At 34.1% G+C, this 22,206-nt stretch overlaps 1 long non-coding RNA gene across 1 annotated transcript; it reads left to right on the top strand.

Annotated features, from left to right (window-relative positions):
- The first annotated feature begins 1,114 nt into the window (after nt 1–1,114).
- Nucleotides 1,115–20,769, top strand: LOC143249096 (uncharacterized). The gene is made up of 4 exons (XR_013027521.1): nt 1,115–1,321; nt 2,742–2,844; nt 19,296–19,419; nt 20,644–20,769. It is a non-coding gene; the product is annotated as an uncharacterized LOC143249096 (long non-coding RNA).
- Nucleotides 20,770–22,206: the final 1,437 nt, after the last annotated feature.

Genomic DNA, 22,206 nt, shown 5'->3' with positions numbered 1-22,206 from the left:
AAGTTGTATGAAACTACCCGATACCAGTCTCTAATTTTAGTTTTAAAAAAAAATGTTACCTCCACAAGACAGCGTGACACCCACAATATAAGAATAATGTTGTTAATATGAAACTCTCACTTGGAAGAGCCCTTTGTCTTTAATGAATACTTACTATGTTTATTTATAATTCTAAGAGTTTTATTACTGATTTTTTGTCTATTATGTGGCGTTATAAATCTCAAGCTTACTCCTTAGTCATTGGAAGGAAGGGTATCATTAACAAATAACTTTTCCCTCTTCTATAGAACTATTGATGAAGCATCGCTTTATTTTGATAACAAATAGAAATTAATCTTACTACACGTGACTATTCTGGTTGTTTGACTCAGCTGAGATGAATTTCAATGTCATTTGAGTTAGCAGCCCGAACAGACTAAACTGTCGTACGTAACTGGATTTTTTTTTATCAATACCAGCGTTAAGTATAACTAACTTCAAAGACTGCTGACGACCTCACGTTATTCCAAACAAATACAGCATGTTTCTCATTTTGATGTTAGCCTCTGAAATAACAAATATCTAATCTGAGCCTCATTTAAAAAATCACGAAGGATCAAGTCCCTCTAACAACTTTACTAGAGCTCAACCAGTTAGTGTGTTATGCGTTTTAGAACTACTGGTTTCGTAAGGTCGATACGATGCTCATTAATCTGTTAGTTTTCTAAGTTTTAGTTGAATGTTTATAGTATGTTTATAATTTATTTCAATCTACGAAACTATGGCACGTTGTAGTGCATATTATTTGGGTCTAAGTAACGTTCCTACGTTTAAACAACTACAATCGCAAAACATATGAAAATAGTTGTAGAAACGTTTATACGACCCCTATTCTCCAGAACCCAACGTTTACCAATGTTACGGCGCTAACTTACCAAAGCGCTTAACACTGCCAAGGATCTTTTCAAAATAATGCGTCAAATAAATAAATCTTTCTCAGCCTTGTGCTCGTGGCTTTAATCTGAAAGGGCATGAATTTTGTGTGATAATGCTGAAAGGTGTACGTAGACGTAGTAACATTAGGAAGTTTGAAACAAGGTACTTCAACGTAACGACGTGTCGAAGATCAATAAATTGGTCTGAAACACGCTAGCGTTACGTAAAAATTGTAACAAAGCTTGCTTAAACTACGAGTGCAAGCTGAAGGATGCATCGCATGTTTCAGACATTTTGGGGTATCATTTGAAATGTCGACTTGCAGTTTCAAGCATTTTGAGGGGGTAGTGTCTCCTACATTTGTTACATGGGTTAACGTCAAGTATTGAAGAATGAGGGTCTTTGGGTAAGTTATAAATTGTTTAATCACTTCAGTAGGCATGTGTCCGCGGTATTAGAAACAGAAAACAAATTAACTGCTGACGCTTTTAGGAAAACATAAAGAGTGAAAAAGCAAAGCCGTGTAAGGTTATTCACAGGCATAATTATGTCAGGATGACAGAGTATAAAACCCATTTCTTCTTTATTACGAAGGATTGTGCCCTTTCAGTTTGTTGTTATTAAGCGCAAAGTTACACGTTAGGCTTATATTGTGCGTTTCCCACCACGGGTATAAAAACTCGGTTCTTAGCGTTATAAGCCTCCAGATTTCCCGTTTTGCAATTTAACAGTATATATTATATATTCCTATTATAAGCTAAATTATTAGACGAACGACTTTAGTAGGAAAGTTTCACAGCAAAAAAAAAAAAAAAAAAGTAGTTATTTGTTGTCAGGGTTGTACTGAGTTTTAGAATAAGTTACAAAAGTAATTGTTACACTGTTACATTACTTATTTGTTTGTAAGCTCAGTTTTGTTATTTGTTTTTCTCAAGTGTGAATCCTCCTCTCCAATAAAATTTCGTCAGCTTTGCAACTTAAAAGCAAACAAACTCTTTAGCCAGCGCATATATATATAGATATAAATACTAGCCAATATGCATTGCATGTGCACGCATTTATGAAACTCATGTGGTTACAAAATCCAGTCGGCCCGGCATGACCAATGGTTAGGATGCTCGACTCGTATGTAACAGGGTCGCCTGTTTGAATAACAGTTAAATCAAACATGCTCGCTTTTTCAGCTGTAGGAGCGTTATAATGTGACGGTCAATCCCATTATTCGTCAGTAAAAGAGTAGCCCAAGAGCTGACGACGAGTTGTGCGAAATTAAAAAAACAAACAACCAACGATATTACGAGCAGTAGCCATTCCATTATTGTTTCCTGAAAGACCGTCGTACATCAACTACCTATTTCATTAAACTAAAACAATTCCAATAGTGCGATTATAGATATTTATGTCCACGATGGACATAAAAGAAAACAAACAAAATTATTAAACATTGTTAACTTAGAAAGGGAGAAGAAAGGCAGCTTAAGGTAAAAAGTTGGTAAGCAAGGTTAATGTTTGAGACATGATGACGACATTATTTGTTTATGCTACAAATTCCTATTTTGATTCCATATCTAACACCTGTAACATATAGGAGGCATAAGAAATGAAAGTAGGATTTGAACTAATAAATTAATTGAATAATTTGTATTTATATTCACAATGTACTTCACACATAATTTATTTTAGAATCACTTTATTTCTTCTCACTTTAATCACACCTACTCTACTCCACATTACAGAAATTGTATTAAAATCACTTTATTTTGTTATTTTTATAAATCCTTCTCTACATCTTTAGAATTTGTTGACAGTCTGAGTGTTTTTAATAGACTGCATGAGAAGTTCCTCCTTCTTCCTGGACCAAAAGAAAAAGATATCTTGGTGATCCTACTCTTGAACACTCAACATAAAACCACGTGAAAAGTAAGGGAGGTGAGCTTACCATTTTTCCTAGCAACAAATGTGAATGTTTAATACTTTCAATGAAAAAGTTTAAATTGTTTCAAGAAAAAACTCGAAATAATAAATTTTGGAAATAAAAATTTGTCAAAGATTGTGGAATGATTAGCTAAATTAATATAATTTTTCTGTTTGCATGGTCTAGGATTGGTAATAACCATTCATGCCATGCCTGTTTGTCCATTGTATCACGCTACCAAGTTTGATTGAGACTTGTACAAAGATCACAGAGTAGTTTACGACAACTATTTTCCACTATTATAAGTTTAGATACTCAGTTTTTGTTTCTCGATTGGTTTCGAGAAAACAATCGAAATAAAATACTTTATTAAAAATCTAATTTTCAGTTTACCTTTCTATTAGTTTGATAAATATAAAGGTAAGATAAGAAATGGCATTTTAGCAACTAACTTATTGCTACCCATGCAAGAATGTCAAGTTGGTTAGGATTCAACCGAGTTCACTTTTCATAATTTCAAGGCCCGGCATGGCCAGGTGGTTAAGGCACTCGACTCCTTATCCGAGGGTTGCAGATTCGAATCCCCGTCACACCAAACATGCTCATCCTTTCAGCTGTGGGGTCGTTATAATATTACGATCAATCCCACTATTCGTTGGTAAAAGAGTAGCCCAAGAGTTGGCGGTAGGTGGTGATGACTAGCTGCCTTCCCTCTTGTCTTACACTGCTAAATTAGGGACGGCTAGCACAGATAGCCCTCGTGTAGCTTTGCACGAAATTCGAACAGACATAATTTCATTTGTGTCTAGTATATTATCAAACATTTATTACCAAAGAGTCAATTTTTGTGTGATTCTTTTTTACAAATTTTCCTTTTCATTTGAACATTATTATTATTAATAATTTCTATTGTATCTAGGATTCATTCGATTGAACTTTATGTTTAATCGATGATTAAACATTTTGAATTTTATGCCATTAAAAAGCAAATTACAGTTTCAGTTTGTAAAACTGACTCTTTCTACGCATCATAAGCTATGTAGGCTTAACCTATAGTGTCTTCCAGTGGCATAGCGGTATGTCTGCGGACTTCCAACGTTAAAATCCTGATTTTGATACTTGTGGTGGGCACAACACAGATAGTCCATTGGATAACTTTCTGCTTAACTACAAACAATTAAACAACAGTAATATATAAATTATATTAAGAAGCTTTACATCTATTTCAATCCTTTGAAATAGGACGATTATACTTAAAATGCTGCATTACTTCATTGACGTATTTAACATTTTTTATAAAATTTTGTACCCCTTTTTTTTCTGAAAAAGTTATCACTATGTTTGTTAAGAAAACTGATCTAACTAAACCAGTAGATTTTTGTGAAATTGCAAACATCAATAAATATAAAATAGCCGAGTGTCGGTCGGTCAGTCTGTTGATCACGCTAGATTTCTCCGAATTATGTGAGTTACACGAGTCCAATTCCACTTTTTCTCGTATAATGCCTCCCATTCCCATTTTAGTTGTATTTAATCGCTAACCTAAGCGTAAATAACTTTTAAATTTTGGCACTTTTTCTAATATATAAAAGCTTGTCAAGAAGTGAGTTTCCAGGACCAATCAGGCATGGTGTATGACATAACATCATCCATATCATTTTTAAGAAGGATTGGAATTGGAAAGTCGGAAAGACTTCTGTGATCAGAGACACGGAAATGCATTCGTACCCTACAATGCCTGCGAAATATATTTGTTTTGTTTATTTATTTTACGTATTGCTAGTTCTGTATGGAATAGTTCTAGTTTCCAACAGGCTCCCCTCATTTTTGACGGGCATTTACGCTCGTCATTAATAATTGGTTGCATGATTATTATTATACTGATTTTTTTTAAAAATCTACTACTTCTTAGTTAAACAATTACATTTTAGACGTTGAAAAGTTCTGAAATGTCTTATATAGTTAAGAATAATCTAACTTCCAAACTCAGAAAATTAAAAGAGTGACGTGTACGCGTGCCTAGGAGACTTTTAAACTTCTTTAAACTATGTAAAAATAAAATTAGGATAAGGAAGCACGGACATCGATAAGGGCCATAATGGTATGGTAATTTTATAAAGCTTACACCATATTAACATAATCGATATCTAACAGTTTTCTACGAAACTTTAGATTACAGCATCGTAAAACACGAACTTACAATCTCGCAAGGGAAGGTGTTTGGGCAAGAAACTTATTATCTCTAGAGCCCTGTTTTGAATTTTAATTTCTTCATTGGTTATAGACACTTACAGCACCGATACCGTAACCTTATTCCCAGGTTTTGATCAGATTATTCTGCTCAAATTGTGTTTTGTACTAGAGATGTTAGGTGGGTATCACATGTTGTGTAATAGGTTTAACCTCGGAGTCATAAAGATGCCCCACATGGCATTCGTTTCAAAACTCTTTCTGCCTAACCTCTTAAGTAATCTAGGCAGGTCTCTTAATTGCTTTAATTTCTTTCAATGCTCAGTACTGTCTTCACCTTTCATTAACTCTACGCTTTCATATATAAAATACCACAACAAAAAAATGTTTTGCACGCAAAGCATGAGTTTTTCCCTAGCTTTCTTTTGTAGGTTTCACCTGTTTCTGTTAAAACATTTCCTATTATCATTAATGTCATTACTTTATTCCGATGAGTTTTATTTTGATTACCGAATAAAATTTGACATCGATAATGGCCATAATCAAACTATTGGAGAATCAAAATAATATGAAAATATTCGGAAATTAAAACTTTAATTGTGGTTAAAAAAGGGGAACAAATTATTTGTTCTTTTTTTTCTGAAATTGGAATGGTATGGTAAGAACTTTGTCAGAAATGATGCCCTAAGGAAACTTTGTAGTGAACAGTAAAAGCTTACACCATATAAACATAATCGGTATGTGACAGTTTTCTACGAAACTTTAAATTACAGCATCTTAGAACACGAACTTACAATTAAATTGATATACATAAACAGGGTAAGATGTTATTTCAAGATAAATTAGCATTCGACGTTATGTGCATCCTTACTATTACGTGAATGCTAATAATTACGAGAAACAGTTTTATAAAGTGTGTCAATAAAACTTATCATTTATTACACTCTATAACACCATTTTACGTAAGGAAAAGATTTACTAGGTAGTTATAACCATTTTGTGTGAAGAACAGCATAGCAACAGAAACCGGACAATACTATTCTTCCACAGAAATCGACCCAGTAGCAGCCACATCGAAAGATTCTGAAGTAACTCACGTGACCGAAGACAAGCGTGATACAGCTTGAAGATAACACACTTAAATCTTACGAACATCATTTAGGCTTTAGAAGGGTGGAGCAACTCTTTCTTTACTGAGCATGAAAGTATGTGTTAATTAAAGTGTTAAATGCATTTCAACGAAAGAACGTTTTCACCACTCACATACCTGGCGTTTTTTTTTGTACATAAAAATTTTCTTAAGAGTCCTGATAAATATTTTTAGTTATTTTAGTTTCTTTGGAGTGAAGCCACACAATAGGCTAGCTGTATGAGCTATCCCTCGTGAATTGTGCCTCGGATTTTAGTTTTGCATGTCCCTAAACCTAAATGACACATTGTTTAGAACAGACAGTGTATTTGATACATACGAGAATAGACAACACTCGTACATTTAGACTTCACGAAAATAAATTGTGTAAATATTAGCAGATGTATTAGAAATGATCTATCTGATTTTGCTAAGGTAATAAACGTGCTTTTAATTTAATCATTAGAATTAGTAAAACTGGTAGTGCAGGTACGTTCAGTGAACAACAGTTCAAGCAGGTACATTCAGTGAACAACAGCTAAGGCTAAATTCAGTGAACCACTGTACAGGCTTGAGTACCGTAAGGATTTTTTTTATCATAGCATATACAGATCTACAAAGAGCCTGTCCTCTCATAGCCATTCATAATATTGAATTACTGAGCTGCTCTTGTCTAATTGAATACTTGGATTTGACCATCATCCTAAAAGTGCTCCCTTAGCCTTAAAGTGCGAAACGCGTTTCTGCAGAAATGGGTCGCAAACCTTGTATCCTAGGATTCTCAATCCAGTACACGAGAACACGCCCAGCCCGGATCGTAACGAGCTTTCACTGTAACATTATAATTCGTGTAAATTAAATGAAAACTTTGGATAGGTATAATATACGTTATCGTATTCATAGAAATATATTAAATATTCTAACAGTGTTACTGTGATTTTGTTAACTGTTCTAGTTACTATTTGTTGTTGCTGAGAGTAACCTAAAGAACATCTTTTGAAAAAGTGGAGTGTTTCATATCGCTCATACAAAACCCTCGTATTGTTATTTTTTTACCCTCAACCGAAACATAAAATTCGAGCTACTAGGCAAACGATATACATGTTCTTTTTTTATATTTGGAATGTGCAGAAACACTGAAATTAAATTGAAACAAACCTCAAGTCTCAAACATCAGTGACGACCGTACATCAGAAAATATTTAACCTAAGTCTTAACCAAAAAAAAAAAGGTTTTTAACCAAACTTTCTGATAACAATGCAGAGAATCTACTCGAATCGATTTTGACTCATATATCAACTAGTAGAAAACAAAATGTAACGAATTTGCTATTATACATTTATTTTTTATGCCAATGTTAGTTTCAGTGTAGTTTTCTTTTTCGCCTGTTACGTATATTCTTGACTGTGTATTGCGCAAGTTCCGCCTGTTCTCGAAATTTGTAGAATAGTGTACTAGGTTTGTGTTTAATACTAGTGATTGACAGTATTGTTGCAAGCGAACTTTGATGAATGGTCTAACGTCTTGCGTGATTAGTATATAAAAACCGAACCGACTCGCAGAGAGACAAATAAAGCCACTCAACCACAAATGAGTTTAATTTATCCTATTTTTATCTGTTAACATTCTACTACACCGTGTGCCTGTGACATCATGAGGGATGATGCAAGTGTTTGCATTGTTTTCGAAGGATTGATAATACTCATTCCTACATTTACTTCCTTTTTGAAAGGTTTTTTTCTTTATTTGTACTATACCCCTCCTATTTCCACATACTACGCGAGCCTTCTCGATTATTACACCGTCATCATTATTATTAGCAGCTTCCTCTAGCAAATATCTAAATTAAAACATTAAAAATGTAGCTTACATCAATACATTTCAGGTTATTTGCGCTTCTACTTAAAATGTGGGTTAACACCTCTTCGACTAATTGCTACACAGTTAGTTGAGACTAGATTAAATGTCTCTTGATTTTTGTTGCGTATTGTAAATGATTTCGGACGAGTCTCCAATGTATTATGTTACGCACGTTATATATTACTATTTCAAATAACAGGAAATTTGAATTTGAATTTAGAGGTTAATTAACTGTTAATATGTATCAAATTTACGGTGTTTGCGAACAAGATTAATATACATAATTTTATTTGTTAACATAAATATATTTTAATATAGAAACAACAAATTCAGTTTATAATAACGATTATTACTAATAGTTATTATAAATAATGATATACAACAGTTTTAAAAACTTACAGACAATACAGAATCTTATATCCGGTTTAAAAATTGAGTATTTTATCGATGACTTAGGTTCACGACGATTAAATTAATTTGAGTTAATATTGTCACATCTCGCTAAGCTAGCTAGCTTGATTGGCCTAACGCCGTTCATAAGCTGTCTTTTATCGAAGGAGATATCTAATGTCCTCGTAGAAACACTACCACTTAAAGTTGATTCACTGAAGTTGAACAGTTTGTAATGTTCGAAATTTACAAACGTTCCTGGTCCAGTTCTGTAATTTTGATTAATAGGCGGGCCCGGCATGGCCAAGCGTGTTAAGGCGTGCGACTCGTAATCTGAGGGTCGCGGGTTCGCATCCCCGTCGCGCCAAACATGCTCGCCCTCTCAGCCGTGGGGACGTTATAATGTTACGGCAAACCCACTATTCGTTGGTAAAAGAGTAGCCCAAGAGTTGGCGATGGGTGGTGATGACTAGCTGCCTTCCCTCTAGTCTTACGCTGCTAAATTAGGGACGGCTAACACAGATAACCCTCGAGTAGCTTTGTGCGAAATTCAAAAACAAACAAACATTAATAGGCGTTAATCACAATTATAGCTTCCGAGGCTTATAATACACTGACTGTAGCTGTCCAATAATACTAATATATCATAATAATGCACACCTTTAATACGAAATGGCATAAGTCATCCTGTTTAGGAATCACAATTTTTACTTTGTTCGCAGTTTCTTAATATGCATATCTAGGTTCCATGGAAGGGTATATGCATATAAGAATACTACCCCTGTGCCCATGAAGCTTTAGGTTTATTTCATAAATAATATGCATGTTTTGTCAGTATTTTGTTATATGTGATTTTTGTCGTTGCAGCACTCGGTGTCCTTGTCCATCGGGTTTATAAAAAGTTGGTGTATTACTTTATAGTCTTATGCACTTGGTGGCATTAAACGTCTAACTTCTAAATCATGTTATAATAAACATAACGGGAAGAAGTTGAGTGACTTTAAGCAAAAAATATTTTCTGATAAACAGATTTGTAATTATGGTAAGTGAGTCAATGATAAAAGTGTAATTGCATAACCATATATTAAGTGGTCTTACACGAAAAATAGTTTCTCCTAAACGGACTTTTAAATAAAGAGTTATATGGGGTGAGTGCGTCAAAGTGTATTACAATATTCATATGTGCAATTTTGCAAACATAAATTGAAAGCTGTAAGTTTCCGTCTAGTAATAATGCGTAAAGCAGTCACTAGAAGCAAAAGAAAATGTGTATCTACAAACAAACATATACTTATGACCTATGAATTTTATGAGAGTATTGAGTACTTTTGTGGCTATGAGTTTATAATGGTTGAGAGAATCAAACGCCTGCCTGACAGAAGCAGTTTTCTCTTTGTACTATGGTTATCAGATTTGGCATACGGAGATTTAACGAATCACAGTTGGTTTAGTTTGTGAGTTTTGCACAAAGCTACATGAGAGCTATCTGCGCTAGCCGTCCCTAATTTAGTAGTGTTAGGCTGGGGGGGGTCTTATAGCAAAGCCACATCGAGAAAGATTAGGGGAAAGCAGCTAGTCATTACCACCCATCTCGAACTCTTGGGTTACTCTTTTACCAATGAATAGTGGTATAAACTATTACTTTATAACGCTACCACAGCTGAAAGGGCGAGCATATTTGGTGTAACGGGGATTCGAACCTGCGACCCTCAGATTATGAAGTGGGTGCCCTAACCACCTGGCCATAGTTGCCTGAAAGCTATTTGTTAAATATATTTCAAATAACCAGACTGTTAAATTGAACATTTGCGACAGTTTTGCATGAAGTAAAATTAACACTTACTATTATTTTTTTCTATACACATGTATAACTGTAAAAGAGTTTCTAAATGGTTTATGAAAACTTCCATTAAAAATGAAAATATGTTTAATATTTAGTATTATCTGGGTAATCCATTCACTATATTTAAAAAAAGTATCCTTCCATTAGAATCGTACTGAAATGTCCTATCTTTTCGTTTTTTGTTTTTGCGATTTGTTCAAAACATCACGTGCAATTTAGAAATACAGTCAAACATCGATATAAGGCGCTAGTTGGGGTACAAAAAATTCGACCGCGTTGTATCTGATTGCGCCTTATACCGATTTGATTTTTTTTTTTTACCCTCGGGGTGAGCAATAATGCAAAATTTACGCGTTTTGTAGTGAAATAAAGAAAAACAAACAAAACTACTTACACCAATGATATAGCATTTTTTTATTTATTTTTATTTATTAAACTCAATTTTAAGACTGAAATTAAATGTAAAAAGCAGAATTCTAAAGAAATTTATCGAATTCATTACTTTGATGGGGGCTGATATTCTAAAGGTAGTTCCGTCAGAGCAATCATGTGATCGTTTTTACGATTAGACGCTGATTTAAATTAGTTCAATTTTAAAAGTTAATACATATAGCAATTAATTTTGATAATTTGGGGCCTAAGACCCCATCGCGCCCAACTGATTATCGCGCTTTATCGATGCGTTTTATATCGATGTTATTCGATATAACAATAGAAATTACATTTTTGTTTTGTTTAAACAAGAAAAATGTACATATATCATGACAATTATTTTCACTGCGTGTATCATTTACTACCTAAAATCTGTAAGAACAATGTTCTAGTGGTTAACATAAATTACTTTGTAATATGTGTTATTTTAATTATCTTTGGGCCACAATCTTTAGTAATACTGACAGTAGCATAATACGTAATTTGAACTTCCCACGAAACTAGACATTTCAACAGAAACACCTAAGTAATTGAACTTGGTGTCACGTTTTAATCAAATTGTTAAAATGTCACGAAGTTGATCTATATTCCTAGATAACATTAATAACTTTTGAAATTAGAAATAATGTGTAATGATGTGTTTCCCAACGGGTTTGTCGCGACACGTTAATGTGTTATGAAGAATTAGTGCACTACAAAACACTCCTGTAATCCTTGAGAAGACAAAAAAAAATTCAACTGAATCCCTAAAAAATAAAAATTGCAATGTGATGACTAAGTGAAAATAGAACTTTACGCTAGTTTACTTACCACTGTCTGATGTTTATATGTTTGTGTATATTTGGCCTTATCCTCACTTTTCTATGAAGTCATATTTTGTTTAATAGTTCTAGTTGTGTTTCTTTGTGGTTTAGAACAAATTTACATGGCCCGGCATGGCCAAGCGTGTTAAGGCGTGCGACTCCTCATCTGAGGGTCGCGGGTTCGCATCCCCGTCGCGCCAAACATGCTCACCCCCCAGCCGTGGGAGAGTTATAATGTGACGGTCAATCCCACTATTCGTTGGTAAAAGAATAGCCCAAGAGTTGGCCCTCTAGTCTTACACTGCTAAATTAGGGACGGCTAGCACAGATAGCCCTTGAGGAGCGTTGTGCGAAATTAAAACAAACAAACAAATTTACAAAAGGGGATTCTGTGTTCTGCTTAGTGTTGTCTTAGAGGTGGAAGGTTACGAAAGCACTAATATAGTATGGTAGATGCGGTTGTTGTTTTCAAAGCTATATTACAGCGTGCCGCACTTCAAAGACAGTTACAATTCTTCATATAAACTGAATAATGGATCTAATGTCTTAGTCAAAGTTGGCAGTTTTCATAAATATGAAAATAATTATTTGTAATAGCGCGTAAAATAGCTAAGGGGCGTTGTATTTCTATAAAGGTCATGAATAAAGTTAATAAATTTCTTAATATAAAATTATGGACAATACGCAATTTCGTATTGTAGGTGAAATTTTTGTAAATTATGAGGTTAATTATTATGACAAAAATATTGAGACTAATATGATGGACAATGTATTTAGTCTCTTTAATAACATGATATGTGCAATAAAATAAGGTTATTGTTTTTTTCCTGAATAAAATAATTCACACTTTTTACAAATACAAAATCACGGTATTCAATGTATGGATGATATTACAGATTATCATATATTGTAATATCTTTGTGAACGAGATTAAGAATTTCCATAACAACGAGAGAATTATGTTTAAAAAAATCGCAAACACGATTCATTATTTTCATTAAATGATGACATAAAACATCATAAAAAGTTAAAAGCCTCTCATAACTACCAAATTATTGTGTCTAATGTCATAAATAAAGTTAAAGAGTTCCCATGAGTGAGAAATGGTGGATTTCGATGATGTAAATAAGATGATTAACAGTTGTCATAAATATAAAATGGATAATGTTAAAGGTTGTCATAACTACAAAGTAATCACACCTAAATGCCATGAGAAAGATAAATAAAATCATAATAAAACGGCATAGTGTTATTTGACATCACTAACCAGTTTAATTACTTGCATAAAAATGAAATAATGGTTTTCTAATAATATGCAGAAAGTTAGCAAGTAAGAAATTATGAGTCCAATGGCTGCGCATGAAAAAAATTATGATCAGAATTACAGAATTTAGAAAGTTAGAGTTGAGCATTAAGCAAAAATAAGTCCATCAAGAAATGACACTGTGGAACCCCCTGCTTCATTGAAAATATTAGAAGCTCGTGAACAAAAGTCTTTGAGACATGACTGAGCATGAATGCTTTAAGACCTTATGTGAAAAACTCTACAGGACACCCAGGTGTCGAAATACCGCCCTCTACATTTCGACACACAGTTACACAACCCCTTTCAAACATGTGGTCAGCTTCCGGTCAGTTACCTCTTTCTTTGTGAACCTGACGATGACCGAAGAAGGTCGAAACGTTGTTCGCTCTTCTATGTAAAATATTTTCTCAACCCAAACGAGCCGTTTTTGCATATAAATTTCTCAAGTAAAGTACAACAATCAAGAGTATTGAAAAAGTGCATGTCATGTAATATTTGGTATTTGCTTTGAGCACTTGAAAGGGTAGATGATGTTCACCCACCGGCAGATGCTTTAAGATAACATTTTTTTTCAAAATGATTTTCAAGAAACTTTATACAAGGGTAGTTGGGACTTAGCTGTTAATTAATTTGTCTTAATAGACTAGAGGGATGACAGCTACTCAACAACACCCTTTACCAACGTGTTTGTGTGTTCTATAAAATGATTTAGAAAATGCTATTTAAAAGTTTTGTATTAACATTTTATACTTTCATTTGACAAACCAATAAAAGTTTAAAATACTTAAATCAAAACTATTAAACTCTCATTGATCAGTCCATGTTACAAACTTAATTTTTAAAAAGACTGGATCGTTACGGCCCGGCATGCGACTCGTAACCCGAGGGTCGCGGGTTCGCATCCCCATCGCGCCAAACATGCTCGCCCTTTCAGCCGTGGGGACGTTATAATGTGACGGTCAATCCCACTATTCGTTGGTAAAAGAGTAGCCCAAGAGTTGGCGATGGGTGGTGATGACTAGCTGCCTTCCCTCTGGTCTTACACTGCAAAATTAGGGACGGCTAACACAGATAGCCCTCGAGTAGCTTTGTGCGAAATTCAAAAACAAACAAACTGGACCGTTACATAAATATACTTGTTAATGAATTATAGTATTAGTTTTATTATCATAATGGCCTCCCAAATGGTATGTTTGCAAACTTATACCGTTAGAAATCGGATTTCTATATCTGTGGTAGACAGAGTACAGCTTTTGTTTAACCTCAAGCACACAAATAATTCTAGATAAACAATATAACATCTGATCCTTCTTTATTAGACTAAATGCTAAATGGTTCCAAAATTAGTTAAACTCTTCTCAATAAATTATTGTAAATACAATGTTAATTACTGTGTGTGTGTGTTTTTCGTATAGCAAAGCCACAAAGGGCTATCTGCTCAGCCCACTGAGGGGAATCGAACCCCTGATTTTAGCGTTGTAAATCCGGAGACATACCGCTGTACTAGCGGGGGGCATGTTAATTACAATGGAGTTTTCAACCTGACTGACACTTTATGCAAAAGTGGAATAAACGGTCAAGTCAGAGAGTTCTATGATTCATGTACAGCCGTCTCTGTCCTATAGTTACTCAGCACTGAGCCTGAAGGTTTATAATGCTAAAAATACGGTTTCGATACCCAAAGTGAGTGCAGCACAACTTAGATAGTCCATTGCGTAGCTTTACAACTCTGTTAATACTTCAGCCAATCATTATGTACTATCTTGCATTTTCATGTAACACAACTAAAATTAACATTGTATCACACTGCAACTCTGTTAATACTTCTGTTAGACAACATGTACTAGTCTACATTGTCATGTAACACAACCATTGTTTCACACTGCAACTTTGTTGATACTTCTTAACCAACATGTATTAGTCTACGTTGTCATGTAACACAACCAAGACTAAACCATTTTATACTTAATATCGGTTGATATTTTAAAATTCCGAAATCCGATACCTGTGACGGGTACAATACGAATAGTTCATTGTGTTATTTTAACAACAAACAAAGAAAAACCGTTGTTCCTTACATCATTCAGGCAGCATGTATGAATTTGGATTTTCTTGTAACACAACAAATCGTAACATTATTTGATACTAGAACTCTACCATCTTCTCTAGTTTTGTCCATCAAATTACATTATGTTATCAACCTGGCCTAGCATGGCCGGGTGGTTAGAACGCTCCGCTCGTAATCGGAAGATCGCAGGTTCGAATTCCCGTTACAACAAACATGCTCGCCCTTCCCACTATACATTGGTAAAAGTGTAGCCAAGAGTTGACGGTGGGTGGTGGCGACGAGCTGCCTTCCCTTTAGCCTTACACTGCTAAATTAGGGACGGCTAAAGCAAATAACCCTCGTGTAACCTTGCGTGAAATTCAAAACTATTTGATCAACCTGACTGAGATGTAGATCACTGATTTCATCGTTTTTAGTTTTATTGCTCCTATAATGAGGTTACAGTTCATGTCCTTCCACTTATATTCTTTTTTAATAATGCTTTTAAGACGTGGTCACATTTTGCTTGATTATGCTTAACGTACGATATCAGTTCTTTAAACATCTCTGTTCTTTACCAAATGTCTAAATATACCTCCACATCATCCGCAGTTGTGGGGGGCTTGAAGTGTCTGAAAAACGTATGAATTGCTGACAAGGTAGGTAAGTTCAAGAGCCCCATCTTTTATAGTTACACTATTCCTTTCACTACTCGATTAAGCAATGGCTGCAGTTTTCAGGCATTGATATTATACCTAATCACTAATTTATAAAATAAATCATTTCTATCTCCATATTCTGGAATAGTTACGACATTATGACTCTCAAAAAACAAAAGTTTAATTCTTGCTCTTCTAAAAAACGATTATTTTGTCAATGAAATATATCTTTTCATTATTGGTGTTTGATGATGTATCTTTTTCATAAATTGGCACCTACACTGTACTTTTTATTTTTACTTAAACATTGTTTGACTTAAACAATATCAATTCCGTTATACTTTTTATGTACAACCGCAAATTAGTTCACTTATTAAATTTTGGAATTCTAAATTACGTATTTTTGCCAAAATCTAATTTGATTTATATTTTAATTTTCCTTTCTTGTTTTCGAACTTTTAAGCTTTCATGGACTATTTTATACAGTATTTAATCCCTTTATATAAAATGGATCAAGCATCTTAATAAAAAAACAAATTGAATAGTCTTATAGAAGAAAAACAAAACAAACGTTTATAAACAATATTAACTGAAGTATTTCTTAGTAAAGTCAAAGAAGTTTTGTAAAAAAATAATTTTATCAAAGTTTTAAAGACAAAGGCTGGAATATTAGTTCGCGTGATACAGTCATCACAACCATTTTTTTAAACTCATATAATGAAGGGTTTACCCACTAAAAATCAAAATTCGTGTCTGTACCAGGGAACAAAGCTCGGGTAATTCAAAGCTACTTTCCACCTTCTTCGACCAATAAACATTTAATATTGTGGTAATTCAGCAAAGCTAAGATGGACAGAAAGAGTATCGAAATGTTTCAGTAATAAACAGATACTGACACTAAAGATGTGGGAATCCTAAGAAACTTAATACAATTAAAACTTATGTAAATCAGTTGAAAGAAGCGAAATATCGATTGAAAATAATGGGTCATCTACAATGAATAAACTGAGGAGAATACATTAAAATCAAGCTTGTGATACGTAGGAGTTACTAGCAGTCTGTACCTCCGCTCAGCATGAACTCACCCTATTACACAAAACGACATCTCTTACCTGTTCTTTCCTCTTCATGACAAAAATACACTTCCCCATTTACCTTGATACCCAACAGGCTATATCAAATCTTCCGGTGTGTTATCAATATCATATTAGTCTTATCATTCTTTCTGGTTAGAGCTTAAGTATGTTCTAGACATTTTAATAAATTGTTTTTCTTATAGCTTTATGTTTGACACTAGTTGTGTAGATTTTTCTACATTCATCCAGTGAAAGTGTTTTTGGCATTGAATCTAACGATCCACTTCCGACTTTATCGATGATACCATTTCTTCTATACTCGGCCAGACATTTATTGCACATATTTTTACCTCTTTTTACCATTCAATAAGAACCATAATAATGTTTGTAGCATCTTTCAGTCTAGTTTTTCACTTAGTGTATAGTAGTATTAATTAAATAATGTTTTAAGCACGGTATTGCAATCAATACCGTACCGATAGTTTCACATTAAAGACGTACAATTATAAAAAATAATTTAACTTTACTAATGATCATGTTTGTATTGCATTTAATTTATTTGTACACATACAATGAAGACGAAAATGTAGTTTGTATTATAATTCGAATTACTAAATGTGATCCATAAAACTCATAATCTTGATTTATTTTACAGTATTTCACGAGTGATAAAATATTCAAATAATTCCACAAAATATGTTATTTTTCATTTTCTTTGTACAAACATTTTACTTTAAAATTTACAATCTTCATGAAACTATTAGTAGAGAACCTGGTCAAATTGGGATTATTATAAATATTTTTATGAAACATGATTTTTAGTGTTAGAAGTCCCCAAATTTACAGCTCAGCCTCTGGGAATGGGGTTTCTGGACCACTGGGTCATTGCTGATAATCCTAGATTCCCCCTCTGTGAATGGAAACATTTAATTAAGTTGCACGGCTACTTTCGGCTTTTAAAATGTTATGCAAGCTTTATCAGTTTTCTATAATTTTTTTTTAAATTTTCAAACTTTTATTGTGAGACACTATTTGAAAAAAACATAAAACAAATACTTCCTTTCGTTTGATAATTTTACTTTTTAGTGTTATAGTTTTCTCAGTATAAAGCTAGATAATAGACTACATGCACTTTATCCACCGTGAAACCTAAATTTTAATGTTGTAAGTCCGTAAATGCACCGTCACCGGTGGGAACTTTTCTTTTGTGTGTGTGTCGTTCTTATGTTCATCTGCAAGTTCCGTTTTTGAATATCCTATCATTTTCAAAATTAGCATATTTCTTTCTATGCTTTACTTTGCCAATTGCAGTAGCCAATAATTCCGACTATAAATCGTAAAAAGGATACCGCAGAAACTTACAATTTAACTGTGATCTATGACCTGATCTTCCAAAATGGCCATAGGTCAGACTAAAAACAATGTGTTTGCTGATAATAGTCTTAGCATAAATTTCTAATACTCTTCAAAATAGTATAAGTTTGTTATTTGAATATTATAGCTCATCATTGGCTCAGTGGTAAGCCTGAAGACGTACAATGCTAAAAACGGTATTTCAATAACAATCGTGGCCCATAATGTTGCTTTGCGCTTTACAACAACCTACCATAGTAAATTCCATAAAATTAACAATATTATTATATCAATTCACATTATGTGTTTGTGTATTTAGTTGTTTGTCCGAGAACCCTTTTTACAGCTGGAGCTAACAAGACTAAACTTGTTTGTCGTTTTTGAATTTCTCGCAAAGCTACGCGAGGGTCATCTACGTCCCTAATTTAGCAGTGTAAGACTAGAGGGAAGCCAGCTAGTCATCACCACCCACCGCCAACTCTTAGACTACTCTTTTACCAACGGATATTAGGATTGACCGTAACATTATAATGCCCCCACGGCTGAAAGGGGCGAGCATGTTTGGTATGACTAAACTTTACAGAAGGACTATTAGTAGTTCAGAGAGCGCCCTTATCTGTACGGTGTAGCTCCCAACCAATGTCGTACCGAAAGGGGATAAAATGCGCTTTCAGGGTCATCTTGGATCCTTTGGGGGTATCTAGAGAAATAATTTTTAATAATAGAATATTTTGTTGGATACACTGTTTTCTGTGAATTATGAAGGTACTTTTGAATTTTGCTGCGGAACAGGGGTATTTTAGGCTAATATTTTAGAAATAAGTATTTGAGTTGCAGGACAATTTTGTTGTCTCCTTTCATATTGTCTAAAACGTTCTCCGGTGGGACAGCGGTAAATCTTCAGGTTTACAACGCTAAATTCATGGGTTTGATTCCCCTCGGTAAGTACGTCAGGTAGCCCAATATCGTTTTGCTATAGGAAAACACACATTCTCTAAACCTAATAAGACTTACTCGATGTTCTGCCATTGAAAAACTCCCTTTGCTTTCAAACTAATACAGTTCAACAACGACAAAAGGCATTGTGTTGTTCTTCTCTATCTAAGCTGTGTCTTTTCACAATGTAATATAACCCTAAATTGTTCACACTACACTATGGCGTGAGTCTTATATCAATAGACGTTGAATGTTTGTGAATTTATTGCTTTATTTGTTTGTTTGTCTAGCGAATTATCCCACAGAGTTAGTAGGGTGAAACATGACGGAGTATTAATAAAAGATGCCAAAATTTATACAAATGATTTAGTGTTACAAAAGTATTTTCTTAATTATGATGTATTATGATATAAATAAAAATTATTGATTTTTTTCACATAGGCATGATAGACTGAAAGCAAGCTCTCGGAATTATTGAAACTAATTGGTTTGGTTTAACGTTCATCACATTTGATTGTCATACAAGAAAGCGGAGTTTCAACACATTTCCAAAGTTTATATCCAGGTAAGCATGATAGGAAAAGCTTCTGATTTCATGTTTCTTGCCCCTCGGAAATCCGAAAGCGTCATATTAAACGCGCTAGACATGATAAGGGTCTAGGAACAGGCTTGCAAGGTAGTTAGAGAAGTAACTGTGGGGGAACTTCATTGGTACATTGGCACTTCTGTGAATGATGAGAAGGATTTTGACCTCCAAAGTGAAGTAGGAGTATGTTATATTAATTGTGTTAACACTTTGTCCGGAGTTATTGTGAACACTGGGTTTCATTATTAGTTGTTTAACGACGTGAGATCATAAAAGGCTCTACTTATATACTGATTTGTCAGTACTTCTGAATAATAAAACATTAGTAATGCAAAATGTACAACACCATGTATATTAACTAAAACGACGAAAAATTTACCCTCACTTTCGAAACAAAATATTAACACAAAGATTAAGAAACTAGATAAGACACTTTCACTTAATTAATTCAAGGAAATAACAGTTGATGAGACATGACGCCAATATAAATAAATAATATACTGTTATAAAAACCTTTTTACTTATGATTTGTTATGATATAAATAAAAAATATTGAAAAATTATCCTTCAAAAACTTAATCCAGTTCATGCCAGTTTTCATCAAGCAATATTTAATATAAAGTGTCCCAGCCTCTACTATGGCAAAAAGAGTGGTTCGAAGGGAAATTATTCAGTTTCCGAGTACCCTGGGTCTCCTCAACTCCTATTACGATAACTGCACACTACAATATCTGTCGTATCCCAGCAGGCCTGAGGATAGGCCTTGTCAGCACTAGATATGAGAGTCAGTGTTGTTGATATATTGTTATTCACTCTTCTTTACTTGCACATAAAATTCTTCTGAATAATAGGAGGCAATCACGTGAGAAACGAAACATTGATAATTATATTCAGAGGGGATGACATCTTAACAAATATGATCCAGAGAAAAGTAAAAAAAAAGAACGCGAAAATGTTGTGCACAGTATTAAATTTCTTGTACAGAAATGAAAGTTTAATTTATTTGTTTTTTCATTTTTCATTGCACTTTATTAAATGTTACAAAATAACGGCATTAGATGACAATTCTCCTGATGATGACCATAAAGTGGTCGAAACGTTGTTATAAATTTCTCTCCCATTGGTACAACTGTATGTTTACGGACTTTCAAAATTCTCAAAAACTGATACAAATTATTTCTGAATATGCTCTTTACTATATAGATTACGATCGAGTACAGCTTCTAACTTTCATACTATAAGTACAGATTCCAGTGTTACCTCGAGAACAGTAAGATACGCATTAGCAGGAAGTGGTCTCGATGGATGTGTAACCGCTGCTGAGAAGAGGTAACTAAACCAAATTATTTAAATTATATTAAACAGTTTAAGAGTAAGATAAATGTGTACTATTTACAAAAGATTGTTTTGAATTTCGCGCAAAAGTACACGAGGGCTATCTGCAGTATCCGTCCCTAATTTAGCAGTGTGAGACTAGAGGAAAAGGAGCTAGTGATCACCATCCACCGCCAACTCTTGCGCTACTCTTTTACCCGTGGGTTTGACCGTCATATTATAATGCCTCCACGGCAGTATGTGCGAGCACATTTGGTGTGACGGGGATTGGAATCCGCAACTCTCAGAGTACGAGTCGAGCACCCTAACCACACGGCCAATTTATAGTCAAGCTTGGATTGTTTGACAACAATTAACGATAGTTTGTTCTACAACAGAAAGAAGACTAGTATCATAGTTATTATATAACGTATACAATAAAACACGTATCAATAAAACTTTGGGCTGCATCTTATTCAGTAGCGTTGGTAATCTACACAATTGCTAGCAAGTACAGGTAAATTCTGATGCATCATCCCACTACCTACGACAGTGGTTCCCAATCTTTTTTCCATCTGAGAACCAGCTAATTCGATACCAAAATTTAACGGAAGGAATCGTATAGTATTAACTTTTTAAAGCATTTTAAATTACATTGTAAAACAACATATTTCACCAGCTATATTTTAAAACACATTTTTCCGACCGTCTTGCGGACTGACTAATCTCTTCCCGGAACAGCGACTGTTTCCAATCACAAAGATGACCAAGTGGTTAGAGCACGTGACTCGCAATCTAAAAGTAGCGGGTTCTGATCCCTGTCCCACCAAACATGTTCGTCCCTTCAGCAGTGGGGGCATTCTAATATAATGGTCAATCCCATACGAATACGTTGGTAAAATATTAACTCAACAGTGGCTGGTGATGACTAGCTAGACACCTAGTTTTAAGACTTACTATTAAATTTGAGACGGTTAGCGCAGATAACCCATCGTGTAGCTTTACTCAAAATTCAAACAAATAACAAAGTATAAAATGAAACCGTTACGTGTACGTGTGATTATTTCAAGCCACAAAATGCTAATACTTCGACAGAATAATTTATACTATGTAGAAAAAGTTAAACACTATAAACTGCTGAGTTACAACGATATAGCATAATTTTTTTACATTAAAAAAATAAGGAGTTCGGACGAACCTCCCTGCTTACGTACGTTTTTTTTTTTTTTTTATTGGACAACGTTTAAAACCTTCATTTGATACGGAAACTCATTCGCTTATTGTTTCACAGCGGTTACCATTTAGCCCTGAGTTATTAGTATGCATTATGAATTGTAAACATATATACACAATATATAAAATTGGATGACAGTACTGCAACATATGTTTTGCAATCTCCTGATACTAAAGTACACTGAGGTTTACTTCCGTAAATAACTTATAGGATATTAT

The sequence above is a fragment of the Tachypleus tridentatus genome, chromosome 4 (genome assembly GCF_004210375.1).
Source record: "Tachypleus tridentatus isolate NWPU-2018 chromosome 4, ASM421037v1, whole genome shotgun sequence".
NCBI classification, from domain to species: domain Eukaryota; kingdom Metazoa; phylum Arthropoda; class Merostomata; order Xiphosura; family Limulidae; genus Tachypleus; species Tachypleus tridentatus.
This window is presented reverse-complemented; position numbering and strand designations above follow the sequence as displayed.